Below are 15336 nucleotides of genomic sequence, written 5' to 3'. Positions count from 1 at the left end.
GGAGGGAACTTCCCTGCAAACGTGGGGGGAGCTGGAAGAAAAAGTCCCACTTGTGTCAAAATTGCCAGCCTCCTTAGGAACACAAAGCTGTTTGCTTTGGAGCCAGCGGGTTGGTTATTTGCTGTGAGTTGCTGGTTTTGAGCAGAGCAGAAGGTGGTTTGTGTGCTTGTTGCTTCAGGGCAAAAAAAAAGAGAGAGAGGAGAAAAAAAAAAAAAGGAAGAGCTGATTTTCTCAGAGAACCTGTGTGGTGGAGATGTCTGTGGAAGAGAAAAAGAGACATCTCCTTCCTGCTGGCTGGGTGAGGGTGATAATCCAACCCTGAGTTGCTGGGGAGAAGTCAAGCACACCCCTGAGTCTTCATTTGGAGGCTTCGACCACGGGAGGGCTGAGGTTTTGCCTTCCTGACCGCCGTGGGGAGAGAGTTGTGGTTTACTCACAGACACATAGGTTCACTCTGTGAACCTGTCCCTTCACCTCCCAAGCTGCAAGAAGGAGCACAGGAGGACACGAGGAGGATGGGTGGACATGGCTGATGCCTGCCCTTCACCAAAGCAAGCTCAAACTTTCTCTTGCTGCTTCCCCGCCATGAGCCCGTGGGGGATTCCAGCTCACGGAAGCCTCACAGCAGCGCAGCACCAGCTCTAATTTTTATTCCTGGAGGCAAAAAAAAAACCCCAAAACCCCAAACCACCCCACAACAAACCCAACAACCAGGAAAAAAAAAAAAAAATCACTGGAAATAATGCTTCATCACTCTGAAGGTCCTGACACCAGCCTTAACCACCACATCACGAACCTCCTGTCGCAATTGTGATCTGCGTATGTGTCAAATCTTGCCTCGCAGATAAAAGCTGCTCCGCAGGCACCTTTTGTACTCAGAATACGGAGCCTTTAAAATGTGAAAGAAACAACAAAATGTAGGACGCCACACAAAGCTGACCCACTGGGGACTGGGGTGGGGGGTGGGGGGGAGTAGGGGGTGGGGGTGGGGGGGAGAGAGAGGGGAAAAAAAAACCCGCAAGAAGGAGGGCTTGACACACAAAAATTGTTTTGTTAACAAAGCATCATTGTTCGACTCTGAATCGGTTTGACTGGAGTGGTAGAAACACCCCATCTGGAGACAGATGGAGAGTTTGCTGGCTAAAGAGACGGCGGGGAGGAGGGATGGCTGACAACCCAGCAGATAGCATTGTCTGCTGCTACCTTGGCAATGGGGAGGAGAAAGGGTGGGTGGCAGATTAGGCGTCCCCTTTGCAACCCGCTGCCCGCCGCGCCGGCTCCTCCTGCACCCTGGGCCCCGCGCCCGGAGGGAGGGAGATGTGCGCCCAGGTTGGCAGCTCACGCTCTGCGATAATCCTCCCTCTCTTCTGGCAGGGTCGGATGGATGCTCTTGGGGACTGGGGAGGTGTCTGGGGAGGTGATGAGTAGGTGTGTGCCCCTCCAAGGTGCTTTTGGTGTGTGCCACGGTGGCGAGGTGGTACCGTGCCCCTTGTGTGCTGTGCTGGGGCTTTGTGTGATGTGGTTTTAGAAGCACTGGGGGACCAAGGTAGAAATGGTTTCCTGAAGCCTTGCTCCTACTCTCACATTGCTTTTACCACTCACTTCCAGGAGAGCAGGATATGGGCTGCTGGGAGGATGCTGAGTGGAAGCCAGTACAGTCAGAGCTGTGGAGAGTACAGCTGGTGACAGCAGCACTGAGAAGCTGGGACATGCACTGAGGTGCCTGGGTGACCCAACAGGGCTGCAGGCCTCCTGAAGACCAGCCCTTTGAATCGCCCTGGCCACCTTGCTGAGGTTGGGAACCAGGGAGGGGAAATCTCTGCATGAGCGCCTGGGGCCTCTTAGCTCCAGCACACACTGACCGTGAGGTGGTTTATGGCAGCAGGCTCTGCTGGCACAGGGTCTGCTCACCCAGAGCTCACCAACAGCCCCTGCTCCCTCTGCTGCCTTCCATGCCTGATGGGAAACTCTGGGGTGGGTTCTGCTCCTGCCAGAGCTTTGAGGGATCGTATCCTGCCCACCCTATCTGAATTCCTGATTACTTGCTAATTGCTTGACACACTCTACTTGCAATGCAGGAGACAGGCTCACGTCATCCTCTGTGGTTTGCCAGGGGAGAGTGTGAACCTCTCTTTGACTTGCCTTGAAATAGATGAAAAAGAATAGAGCTTGATATGATTAATGTGAAAACTTCAGCTTGGTTTCTCTCCTTGGCATCTGGGCTTTGCTCCTCTTAGCATCACTGTGCCTTGGTTTTCGAGGGCTGGGCTCACGCAGGGGCATCTGAGAGCTGATGTTGTGGGGCTGTGGTGGGCTGGATGCTCCTCTGCAAGGTCTGTCCATAATCCCCAGCCACTGGAGACGTTTTGGGTTTGTGCAGCAGTCACGGAAGGATTCAGGTGGTTGCCTCGAGGCACTGCTGAGATAATACCTCAAGGGCTCCTATTCAAGCCCACTGGGGCCTTTACATTTGCATGGTGGAAATATATTCAGATGCACTGTGGCTTTTCACCGAGCCCAGATGAGCCAGGCCAGCTCAGCACACTCCATCCGGGCAGGCAGTTGCCCATGCGGAGGGGCTCAGGGGACTGTCACAGCTTAGACACAGCCCTGACAAAAAAGTGTAAATAATCAAGTACAAAATGGTTTTGGGGGTTGAGCCTTGAGACTGTAGATGCAGCAGCATGGCAGTGGCAAGGGATGTCCTGCTGGTGCCCTGGTGTCCCCACACCCATCCAACACGTGCCTGTGAGCTTGCAGAAGTTGATGCAGTATTGACCTCCCTGCCTGGCTCTCCAGGTCTACCTCCTGCATCACCTGCTATGAATTGATCCTGCCTGGTCCCAGCAGTGCCCAAGATGGCCCAGAGGGACATGGCATGGGTAGGAGCTTGAGGGTAATGGGAAGTTCTGTATCACATCATGCTGTTCAGTGCATGAAGTCCCAAAGTGCTCCTGGCACCACAGGCAACTTTAGGACGAGGGAGAAGAAATGAAGGGGATCACTGAGTGTAACTGAACACAGGGGCTGGAGCAAACCAGTTCAGATCTGTTTATCTGAGCGTTTTTGTAACGTGACATGATTGTCCCAGAGGGAAGGCACATGGAATTTGGAGAAGCAGAATGCTTGGACAGCCAGAACCTACTTTTTCAGCCATTTGTCTGACCCAGGCTGCTGGGAACACTGTTCCCATAGCTTGCCCCCCAAAAGCATCAATTTGCTGTCTCCAGTTCTAGGCCTGCTGCAGTCAGGGACCGCACCAGATACACCACATGGGCAAGAGAGAGGAGGTGACACAAGGCTGGAAGGTTCAGCTCATGCCCGGGCTTTTGGTGCCAGGAGGCCAGCCAGAGTGCAGACCCCCCTGCCCTGGAATGAAGAGATGGAGCCCAGACTGGTGGTCATGCAGCAAAGGACCCTGACACATGCACAGTGGCAGGCCAGGATGTTGTTTGCTTTGCCCTACCACTTGGAAAGCAAAGTAGGTCCCTGGGGACCCAAGTGCCATCCACCCCACCTCCTGCATAGCTCCATCCCCACCATCCCCATCTCTGCAAGGCATGAAATCTTTCACCTTGCCTTCCCCTGTGCAGAAAGGGGAGAAAAATCAGCACGAGAGCTCTCCTGGGGAGCAGGAGGGATGAATTCACCTTGCTGAGAGGCGAGGGAGCCGCTGGATAAGAGGTGCTGGAACGAGCGCAGAGCAGATTAATCTGCAGCAGCTTCAGCGCCGCTAATCAGCGGTGTGAAAGCTCTCGGGGAGGTCGGGAGGCTTTCGGGTGGCATTGCAGAGGCAGCTCCTGCCTGCGCAGGCAGCAGAGCAGCCAGGTCGCTCCTCTCTGCCTCCCAAACGCCTCCTGCGCCGGGCTCTGTGAATCAGCATTTCTGCAGCTGAAAAACAGAGACGAGCAGGGAAAGGCAGGGAGGCTGGTGGGGAGCAGGGAGCCTGGCAGGGACCCCTTCTGTTGGGGGACCTCGTTAAAAACAGGTTGAGGGGTGGTGTCCTGCTGTGGATTTGCAATCTGCTCCCTCTTGGGTTTTTGCTGGTTACCGCCGTGCACCCCTCGTGTGTGTGTGTGTGGTGAGGTAAACAAGCACTGTGAGCAATGCCTTCCCTTCTCACACAGCAATGCCTTCCCCTTCTCACACAGCAATGCCTTCCCCTTCTCACACAGCAATGCCTCCCCTTCTCACACAGCAATGCCTTCCCTTCTCACACAGCAATGCCTCCCCTTCTCACACAGCAATGCCTTCCCTTCTCACACAGCAATGCCTTCCCTTCTCACACAGCAATGCCTTCCCTTCTCACACAGCAATGCCTTCCCCTTCTCACACAGCAATGCCTTCCCTTCTCACACAGCAATGCCTTCCCTTCTCACACAGCAATGCCTTCCCCTTCTCACTCGTCCTCTCCCTGCCGTAGGTGACAGGGGAATGTGACAAGCTGGTGCTGGGAGAAGGCATGAAAGCGATGCAGCTCCTGAGCAGAGGACCTGGGGAGATCCAGTTACAGCAGTGGGGTTAGAACAAAAGAGTTTTGCCTCCAGGATCAATTCCTCTCCATTTCCCGGGCTGTGCGTGTGCCTGCACGCACCCAGCAGCCTCTGTCTCTGGCACTTGGTGCTGCCGGCTCTGCTGCATGAGCAGCTCCAGGCCCAGCCAAGCATTGGCCTCCAAAGGTCTCCAGTGCTCCAAAATGCTATTTTTTTTTCCCCTTCTCAAACCAGAGAGAGCAGGGCAATCCCCTGGGATAGGCCTAGAAATAGCAAGGTCAGGCTGGGTTTTGCAATGCTTGAAAACCAGGAGCAAAGCTGGGCGGGCGGTGGTTACCGGAGCTCCAGCTCTGCCAAGAGCCGACCCAGTGTAATGCTGAGCTCTGGATGTGGGGCTCAGTGTGCTCATGGTCCTCATTGGTGGCTTTTGAGATGTTTGGAGGTGACACCTCCCTTCCATGACACAGCTGGCAGTGAGCAAAAGTGGAACCTCTAGAAAGCCTTTTCTGTGACTTAGAGGCTGTGCCAACATTGACCAAAATGCCATTGCCATCCCTGGAGGGGTTTCAAAACTGTGTAGATGTGGTGCTGAGGGATGTGGTTTAGTGGTGACTTGGCAGTGCTGGGTTAATGGTTGGTCTTGATGATCTTAGAGGTCTCTTCCAACCTAAATGATTCTGTGATCCTAACCCACAGAGGTGCTGGGGCTGGGAGCACGGCAAGCATTTCACACATGCCTCAGGATCAGGTTGAAGAATTAGCTGGGTCCAGCACCCTGGGGTGCTTCTCATGCCTTTTGGGGAGGGATTTGGCTTGCTTGGGGTTGGGTTTTGTTTGGCATATTGCCCCCAAATGCCGCTGGGGATGAGCTGTGGAGAGCACAGATGTGCATCCCAAGCATACCGCAACGAGGCTCCTGATTTAAGGGCTGTGATTAACCTCTTTCCAACAATTGCTAACCAGGTGCAGAATTGTAATGGGAAGAGGAGAGAGCGCAGTGAAAGCAGCCAGTTCTGCTCCGTCACCTGGAAATGCACACGGATGCCATTTTCTGCCTGGAAAACAAGCAGGGCTTGGGATGTGTAAAAGGGTGCAGGGACACCCCATTTGTATCAGCACTGCCCTGTAGCCGCTTCCCAGAGCCTGCCTTAGCTTGGAATCCTGCAAACAAGGCATTGATACGACGTGAATCCGGCACAGGGCGTGCTGATGTGTGGGATGATGGGCTGTGTGCAAGGGTGCTGCATGGGAATGAGGCAGAAAATCACCCTGGAGTTTATAGAATGAGCACAGAATGGCTTGGGTTGGAAAGGACCTTGATGGTCATCTAGTTTCAACCCTCCTGCCATGGGCAGGGACACCTCCCGCTAGACCAGGTTGCTCAAAGCCTCATCCAGTTTGGTCTTAAACACTAATAGGGATGAGGCATCCACAGCTTCTCTGGGTAAGCTGTTCCAGTGTCATCCTCATAGTGAAGAACTTCCTAATGTGCAATCTAAATCTACTCTGCTCTAGTTTAAAACCATTACCCCTTATCCTGTCACCACAGGCCCTCATGCATACAGATTTCCTGCCCTTCATCTCACGAGTCTGAGCTGGAAAAGCACCAACTCTTGGTGGCCTCTGCCAGGTGTTCCTGCATACAGGCAGGATCCATGACCTGCACATGGGGCTATGAACTTGGATGTACCCAGCCCAGGTTTCCGTGGCTTTTTGGAGGAGAAAAGCAGTGTTCCATGGTTGGGCATGAAAAGGAAGAGCCACTGCAGCCTGCATTGAAGCAGGAGCTGCCAGGCTTGCTCATTTTCAGGAGAGGTGGCCTCTCTGGGACTCAGGGCTTCTCTGCCTGGGACTGACACTGGCCTCCCAGGTCTGCTTCTTGTGTGTGACACAAGTGCTGTATCTCACCCCAAATACCCTACCTGTCGTGGTGGGGTTTGGATCACTTTCCAAGCTGCCTGCTGGCCAGCCAAGCACTGTGGTGCCTGTGCATGCAAGGGCTTCTGCACCTTGGTTGTTGGAAGCATGGACATCTACTCCTGCTCCAGCCACTGGCTGGCTGGTTTTAGTACCCTTCCATTACACCTCCTTCCCTTTCGATCTCCCCATCTCTTAATAACCAAATCCCTGCATTTTGGCCCCAAAGAGGAGGCTGTAGCCTGAATTTCACACTGGGGCATCCCCAGGCAGGGAGCAGCGGTTGTTGTGCTCCAAACACTTTGCAGAGTCAAGAGCTGTCGTGTCCCTGGGGGGAACAAGAGGGAGAGAGCAGGATGGGGAGCTGGGGAAAAATGGGAACACCCAAAGCAGGCGAGTGGATGGGCTTGAGAGATGTGAGAAGACAGGAAAATGTATTCAGGACAATTAATAGCTGCTACAAGCAAGGATTTAAAGTGAACCCAAAGCCTGAGGGGGGGAGGAAATGAAGTGGCTCACCATTGGTATTTTATTGCTTAATTTTTATTTCATTTTGCATTTTATTTTGGTTTATTTTGGTTTGTTGTTTGGGGTTTTTTTTTCCCCTTTAACTATGATATGCTAAATGCAGATAAGCAATTCTTACTGAGCTGGAGAGAGAGGGAGGGAGGGAGAGAGGCAGGGAGGGAGGGAGGGAGGCAAGGAGGGAGGGAGGGGATGGAAGACATGCTGGGAAAAGTGAGTGGGATCTAGGTTTTCTTGCCTCTTTCACTGAATTACTGGCAGGCCTTTTGTAACATCTGTTAAAAATAAAACAAACATTCATTGCCATTTCTCGCTGCCTGAGATGGCTCCTGAAAAAAAAAAGGAGGGGGGGGGGGAGAAAAAAAAACCCAAAAAATTTCAACCTGTCCAGGAATTTGTCTTGAAAGTTGCCCTCCCTCTCCTCACGCCTCCTCTTCTCCAAGGGAGATTTCCTTCCTGGACTTCCCAGGGGCTCCATTAGCCCCACATTAAAGCCTTTTTACTTTGCTCTGAAACTCTCCATCGGAGTAAAAGGAATTCTAATAAACCACTGGGAAGACTCTTGCTATTCACTCTTTCCATGGAAACACGGCGCTGCCTCGGAGCAGAGCTCCTCTCCACAGAGCCTGGGTCACGGCAGGAGGAGACCAAGGAGGGATGGAGAGATGGTTTCCATTATAAGAGACCTTTTGAGAGAAATAATCACTGCTCTCCCACCAAGGAAAAGCCTTCGAGACGATGGGGGCCTCGGCACGCCGCGGGAGCGGGGCTGGCCTCGGGGGGGGGGGTGGTGTGAAGTGGGGATGTGCTGAGTGCTGAGGAACTCATTAAAACGTCTGATGAGTGGAAGTGAAGGCACCCAGAACCGATTCCTCTGTCTTGGTGGGACACAAGAGACCAGGAGAGTGGATGGACCTGTGGTGCCGTGGGCAGAGGCTGCAGGGGAGCTTGGAGCTGGGAGTATGGGGTGCTGTGAGGGGACAGGGTCACGGGAGGACATTGGTGGCTCCTTTCTCAGGGCCATGCTGCACCAGCCAAATGTCACAGAAGGCCTTTTAGAAGGCCATAATATTTGCTCTGGGAAGGGTTTTCTCTGGGTCCTGGGCAGGAGCTGATCCGAGGAGGTCAATGCAATGTCCACCCTACCCAAAGTGACTGTGATGGAATTAATTTGGAGGCTCCTTGCAGGCACAGTCGTCCCAAGGGTTGCTGCTGCAACACCACAAGATGAAGGATTTATTTTTTAAGTGTGAGGAAGCTCGTTAGAAATAGCCCAAAGGGCAAAGTTAGCAAATGAAAATCCATCGGATCCGCTCAGAGCTGGTGCATGGAGCTTGATGAGAGCTGGGGCAGGACTGCCTGCTCCCTGCCTGCACGGAGCTGCGGGTACAGGGTGGGCAGTGCGAGGTGTCACTTGGGTCAGGGGATGAGAGCAATCGTTTGGGATCATTGGCAACATCAGCCAGGAGGAGGGATGAGAGGAAGAGGGATGAGGAAGAGCCAGCTCAGAGCATCCCACATTGGCACTGGGGATGTCCCAGGGCCAGCAAAGCACAGCAGGGTCAGACAGAGGGGAGGCTGGTGGGGAAAAGCTCATTTTTCTCAGCACAGAGGAGGAAGCCTTATCTTTGTAGGTCGAGGTGGCAAGACACTGAGGAAACCAAAATGCCTTTGTTTTAGCAGCTCCAGAAATGACATTGCAATGAGTCATTATTTTATAGCCCCCTTGGGGCAGGAGGTGGAGGAGTTACCTCCAGGGAAGCCTCCAACTTTGATTGGCAAGGTGAGACCTGCACTCCTGGCGGGGCGGATGGGAAGAGGCTTTTAGGTGCTGGTCTTGTTGGATCTGTGGTAGCTCAGGGTGGGATTTTCTCTGTGGAAGAAGCTGATGAATGCACAGGGCATGGGGCCATATTCACACCTATGGGGGGGGGAGGGGCTGTGAGTCATTCAAGGGGATGCTCTGGAGCTGAATTTCATCAAGAGGATGGAAACTTTCCCATCTACACAAGTGCAGCACCATCCTCTGAGCTTGGAGGCTTTAACGAGTTTTAATTGCTGTGGTAGGCGATGGTCTCCCACCCAAATGGCAGCTGGGCAGGGACAGACATGGCCTTGTCACACAAATGGAGGTGATGTGGGTGCCAACCACCTCAGAAGTGCTGAGAAATCATCAAACCAGCCTTTGTGAACCCATAAATTTGAGTCACAGGACTATGAATCTGCCAGGGGAAAAAAACCACCGAAGTGTTTGGTGGTGATTTCATTTGCATGTGGGGTTCTCAGAAGCTTGTGGTTTCAACCTTGGTCCTCACCACAGCGAGGTCAGGGTTTGAGAAGTGCAGGGCTGAGGTTGTCCTGAAATCACAGGACTCCTGGAGGAGGGGATTTCAAACGTACCAGAGCCAGGGAATGACTTGGATGGAGCAGACTGCTGACTTGGTGGGATTGGAAGAAAAAATTAACAAACACTTTAGCCTTCTCTGAGTCCCAGAGGAGAAGCTGGAGGTGATGTCCATTAGACAGGTCCCACCTTGGATTTACTAGGGCAGCAGTCCACAGCCTGTGGTGCCAAATGATGGAAAAGCTCTTCCCTGTGAAGGGCAGAGTGGGATCAGTGGTTATGGGGAATAAACACTGGGTCCCAGGGGGGCCATGGCATCCTGGCTTGCTTTACCATCCTGCAGAGAGGCACGTGTGAAGTTGGAGGTGGCTGGGAGCATAGTGTGGTGTATTGGCTGTAAACAACCAGGCTGGGGCTGAAATGGAGATGGGGATGGAAATCAGGATGGAGACAGGGATAAGACTGGGGAGAAAAGGAACCAGGGACATGAGAGCAAACAGCCTGTTTTGGCAGATGCTGGGTCTCCTTATGAGGTCTGGTCTGTTTTGCAGCTTGATGCCTGCTATCTCAAGTAATTAACAGGGAAAAGAGAGGGTCTGGTTATCCATCCTTCAAGAGCAAGGGGTTGAATTGAAAGGCAGCACCTTGGAAGTGGATCAAATAGCTCTCCAGCCCCCTGCGTATGGCTCGGCAGCTCGCTGCCTTGCTGCGTTATCAAGGTGAACAGCTTTGGTTCAATTAGAGAGAGGCTCAGAGTGGAGTCGTGGGAGGAGGCAGGGCTGGGCGTTTGCACCCTTTAGGCAGGGACCAACACACGGAGCTGCACGGCAGCGACCTCGGTCAGCCTGCATGGGCACTGCTGGTGGCATGACGTGGGCGTCCCGGTGTGCCAGGGCCACCAGAGCAGCGCTGTGCTTCCCTTTGCGAGGGGACCAGCTCCCCCTCTTTGCCTCTGCGCCGGATTTTATTTACCTCGTGGAAAAAAATGTGTGGGGAAGGATTGCTCTTTGTTACCGTTTCCCTTTCCTTCAAATAAGGTCCTCCCCCCTTCCCCCCACAAGCAATGTCTCCCAGGGGTGAGCTACCATCAGCTCACCGTGCACCTAAACCCCAGCAGATGCACGGCGCTGGGAATCCGTGCGCCTGTATTTTTCCTGCCTGGGCTGCAGCTGGCTTCAGCAGGCAGAAAGCTGCAGGTGTGATTTGTTCCTTTGCTTCCACTCCCCCCTGTGCTGCCTCCCTCTTGCTTTCCGTGCCCGCTGCTGGGCGAGCCCACCCCGCTCATCCCACCCAGCTCATCCCAGTGACGAGACCCTCATGCCACCCCAGGCTGACTCCGGTATCTCCCCAGTGCAACGCCTGGTGGAGGGGCTGGGATGGTTGGGGCTGGCGTGTGTGTGTGTGTGAGGGGAGGGGGGGTTAATCTGATCCTACGAGGCTGGAAGAGGGGAAAAAAAAATCAAAACTATAAAGGCGGCAGCAGCAGCCTCCTCCTTTTGCCTCTCCCCCGCTCCAGAGGATTAAGCCTTAAAAAAAAAAAAAAAAGGGAAAAAAATGTCTGCAGCTTTCTGTTGACCCTGCATGATGGCATTTTTGCGCTCTGTGTGCTGCCTCTGCTGATTGCTATTCCTGGCACAAACACACACACACACGCACACACACACACACACACGCAGCCCCAGCACGGCTCACACGGGCACAGCCATCACCCCCCCCCCCCCCGCTACCCCCTCTCCCCCCCCCAAAAAAAATACCCAAACCAAACCCCAGCACCCCAGCCATCATCCCCTGAACCCGACGCAACCCCCCGCCGACCCTCAGCATCCTTGAAGCTACCGTGGTCTTCTGCGCAGGGGGAGCCACCAGCACCCCTCTCACCCTCTCCTCCACCCCACTTCTCACCTTCGTCCCCAGCTCCAGCGAGCACTTTTCCGCCGGAGCCGCCCGCAGAAGCCAGAGCCCTCCACCACTCCTACCGCTGGCATTACATTTTCAGCCTGGATGCTATAGGGCCGTTTCTAATTACCTTATATCCCCTAGTGGTCTATGAATAATGGTTAGTGAAGGAGCTCAGAAGGGCTGCTGAGAAGGGAAGCAAAAAAAAAAAAAAAAAGAAAAAAAAAGAAAAGAAAAAAAAAAGAAAAAAAAGAAAAAAGAAAGAGAAAAAAAAAAAGGCAAAGGGAGAATTGTGCTATTTCTCACATTTTTTTTTCTAAGGATCTAATCTGGCTACTGTGCTCTGGAAGAGGAGGAGAGCGAGCCAGCAGGAGAGAGAGGAGAGAGCGAGGACCAGCGCAGGTATTGTTGCAAGCTACATCTTTGTGCTTTTTTTTTTCCTCCCCGGTTTTTTTTTTCCCCTCTCTCTCTCTCTCTCTCTCTCTCTCTTTTTTTTTCTCCTCTTTTTTTTTTTTTTTTTGTTTTTCCCCCCCCTTTGGAAGCCGCAGCCGAATCGGAGCTCTCTCTGTGTGGTGTGTCTGTCTGTCTGTCTACGGACAGAGCTTTTGCCTGGATTTATTTCTTCTTCTTTTCTTTTTTTTCCCCCCGCTCTTGTGCAACTCGTGTGCCGCCGCGATTGAACGGATGCACAGCACCGCGGAGTTTGGGGAGGGAAATTGGGAGGTTGGGGGGGAGGGAAGTGGGGGGGGGGGGGTACGTCCGTCTGTGTGTCTGTGTCCTGTGTGCAGCAGCGGAGGAGGTGGAAGGAGACTGGGGGGCTGGGGGGTGGGGGGAGGTAAGGGGGCTGTGTGTGCTGGTGGTGGTTGTTTTGCTTTTCTGGAAGTAATAAAGAAATTTGCAACCGGTCCAAAAATCCTCCTGACTTGCCGATGGATGAGTGTCTGAACAAAGCTTAACAGCTGAGACTTGGAGTATTTGTGTGCGGAAGGGTTGGATTCCTTTTGCTTGTCCTGACTCCTACTTTCCCAAAGTTAAAATAATAAACGGGGCACGGGGGAGTGGGGGGGGGGGGGGGAAGAGGAGAGGGGGTGGGAAGAGAAGAGTGGGGGGTGGGAGGGGGGGGGGGGGTGCGCTGCGAAAGCCTCTGAGGAGGGAAATCTTCCAAGGGAGGCTTATTTCACGGTGGAGCTGTGGATGTGGATGGGTTTCTAGTTGTAAAAGTTGGGCTGGGCGGGCGCCTGGCTCTGCTTGCCGTTGTCTGCACGTGAGAACGCTGCCTGCATGCATTTGCTTTCTTCTGGGCTTTTTCTCGGTGGCTGCCGGGGCAGGGAGCTTAGCAGATATCACCCGAGGAATCGCGGGGTTTACACATCTGGCTGCTCCTTCGGGAAGCCCCTCGGTGGGACTTTCACCTCCCACTCCCTTTCTCCCATGGCAGATTTTTTTTACCCCCCGCCCTCCCCCCTTCCCCAAATCCTCCGCTGACATTAATAAACAAACAAACCAGGGAATAACCGAGGAGCCTGGTGAGGGGGATCTGAGCCTGCTGCTTGGTAGGGGGGGTCCTTGTGCTTTTGTTTTAAAGAAGGGAACAGCGATGATTGGAAACATATGAATAGGATGCAATGCAGAGCGGGTGTGTTACGGGGGGGTGTGTGTGGGTGGGAAGAGCTGGAAACTGCTTATACGACAGAAGCAGGGCTTGAATGAGTGTGGTGAGATGAAAGGCGAGGGGGGTCCGTCCCCTCGCCCCGCTGCGGGGCTGCGGCGGTGTGGTGATTCCCAAAGGCAAAGGGAATGGTCTTGGAATTGGGGAAGCGGGCTGAGGAAGGCAGGGGAAAAAAATACAAACCCAAACAAATAAAAATCCCAACCTGAAGTATGTGATTATATCCCATCCAACTTTGCCGGCTGCGGTGTTAATGGAGCTATTCATACCTGAAAAGAATCAAATCCGAGGAAAATATGTCTGTGAGTGGAGCAGGGGGGGGTGGGGGGGAAATGTGGGAGGGCAGAAGCAGGTCTCAAACCCCCATCAACCCCCCCTCTAAAAAAGTGCCGCTGAGGTGAGTGATACCAAGGCGATATCCAAACGTGGTGGGATTGTGTTTATTTGGGCGGAAATAAAGATGGAGCAACTGCCCCGGGGAGGGTTGGAATCCCCTGGGAATGGCTCTGGTGCTGCCCTTCGCTGCCTGCCCTTCGCTGCCTGCCCTGCCTGGCCTTGCTTTTGTGTTTGTTTGCTTCCAAAGGAGGGGGGACGAAGGGAGCTGGGGGGGAGGGGGGGGGGGCGGGCAGGGGGGAGTGGAAGGGATGCGAAGGCGGGGAGAAGCCGTGAGGGCGGAGAGCCGATTTAAATTGGACTTAATGGATTCCCAGGGCAGCTCTTTTAGATGAAAGTCAAAATAAGAGCCAAAGTGAATCTCAGCAGACCTGTCTGTTGCATTAGAGATGCAGCCTTCCTCTCCCTGCCTCCCTCCCTCCCTTTATTCTTTAAAAGAGAGGGGGAAAAAAGTGTTATCCGTACAGAAGACGGCGTGGAGTTTCTCGTTCCTATAATGAGAGCTCTAATTGAAGAACTTGCAGCCTCTTGGGAGAGTCTTTACTGATCGCTGCTTTTGTTATTCATGCCACGCTCTGTTTTCTTGGGTATTTGGGGGGGGGGGGGGGGGCTGTGCCGGCATTGGAGTGTGATGCTGTGGCCCCCCCCAAAGCTGGCTGCTGGCAGGTCAGACCCCCTGGTCCCTTGTGGGTAGGCTGGGTGGCTGTGCCGTGCTTGAGGAGGAGATACGTGGCTAAAAAGCCCTGGCAGCCGGCAGGGTGAGAGGCTGCAGTTTGGCTGCAAGTGCCCCTTGTCCCCACAGGACCCACCCGGGGCTGTGGGATAGATCCTGCCTGGCATGGGATAGCTGTTGGTGAGGGTGCAAAGCAGGGCTCCTGCCTCCTGCACGGGCTTGCTGCAATGGCAGGGAACTCTAGGTGGCTTCAGGGTGCTGTGGGGTGCCACAGGGTCCATGGAGTGCCATGGGGTGCCACAAGCCCACTCGGTGCAGAGGGCATGATACAGCCCCACTCTCTCAGATCTCTTGGCCCTCAGGACTGTGGGGTGACTCTGCAGACCAGTTGTCACCTGGAGGGGACAGGCGTTGTACCAGAGCCACGTGGGTCCTCTGCCCGCCCAGGATGCAGGGTGGGACATGGCCAGTGAGGCAGCAGGACCTGTGTTGAGCAGGAAAGGTGATATTCCCCCCTCTCCTGGCTTTTCTGTTGCTCAGCAGTTTAGGACAGGGATGAGCAGAGGGACTGGTCGATGGGGCTCCCCTCCACGGGGGGTCACATCACACTCACTCTTCCTCACCCTTGGGTGCCAGGTGTCTCTGTGATCACAGGGAGGTGGTGGCTGTCCCCAAGCCCTGTGTTCCCACCTGCTCTGAAGGCAGTGCTGCATGTGGCATTGGGCTGGTTTGGTGCAGCCAAAAGCTCCTGAGAGGCAGGTCCGTGTTGGCCATGTGTCCCTCCCCCAGCCCTGGACACCTTTTACAGCTACAGCTGAACTCTACTGTGGGTGAAAACAAGCACCGCAAGCCCTGGGGATGCTCTCGGTGGCATTTGAAGGCTGCGGGGGATGAGTGTGGCTGGGGAAGAGGAATGTGTGAGCAGGATGGGGCTCCACCAGCCCATCAGCTTAGCACGGAGGCAAAGCAGTTAACCTGGACGTCTGATCTCCCCGAGAATTGTGTATTGACCCTGACAGCGATGCATCAGGAGCGACAGACTCTCCATCATCGATCCCTCTCCTCCCATCACCAGGTGTCGACACCGACAGTCCTGAAGCTTGGCTTTAATTTCAGGGCTCTGGCTCCAGCATGTAACACTGAGCCATGGTTCCAAGGTGCTGCCAGGCTTTGCAAACACCTCCGTGGGCAGGTTGCCATCCCAGTTTTGTGGTGGGGATGGCACTTGCTGGGGGTAGCTGACTTGAGCTGAAGATGTGGCTTGTGGAGGACCCAGGAACCAGTGGGCAGGGTGGCCTCCTGAGGTTGGCATTGCAGCCTTTGGTGGAGGACCCAGGAGATGACCTGAAGTTCCTGCTTTGTTTGTGGTTGCTGGGAAAACCCTTTGATCTGGTCCTCCCTATGCCATCGGTGCCAAGCAGCAGAG

General features: G+C 54.1%; 1 protein-coding gene across 2 annotated transcripts in view; it reads left to right on the top strand.

Annotated features, from left to right (window-relative positions):
- Positions 1–15336, top strand: part of RAI1 (retinoic acid induced 1) — an 82271-nt gene that overhangs the window by 26840 nt on the left and 40095 nt on the right. For both annotated transcript variants that reach the window (XM_054180284.1, XM_054180285.1), the window contains one exon: positions 11497–11577. The gene's annotated coding sequence lies outside the window, so the exon portion shown is untranslated. The remainder of the gene's footprint in view (positions 1–11496; positions 11578–15336) is intronic.

This window comes from Dryobates pubescens, chromosome 4 (genome assembly GCF_014839835.1).
Source record: "Dryobates pubescens isolate bDryPub1 chromosome 4, bDryPub1.pri, whole genome shotgun sequence".
In the NCBI taxonomy this organism is placed as follows: domain Eukaryota; kingdom Metazoa; phylum Chordata; class Aves; order Piciformes; family Picidae; genus Dryobates; species Dryobates pubescens.
Note: the sequence above shows the minus strand (reverse complement) of the source record. Positions and strands in the feature narration are given on the sequence as shown.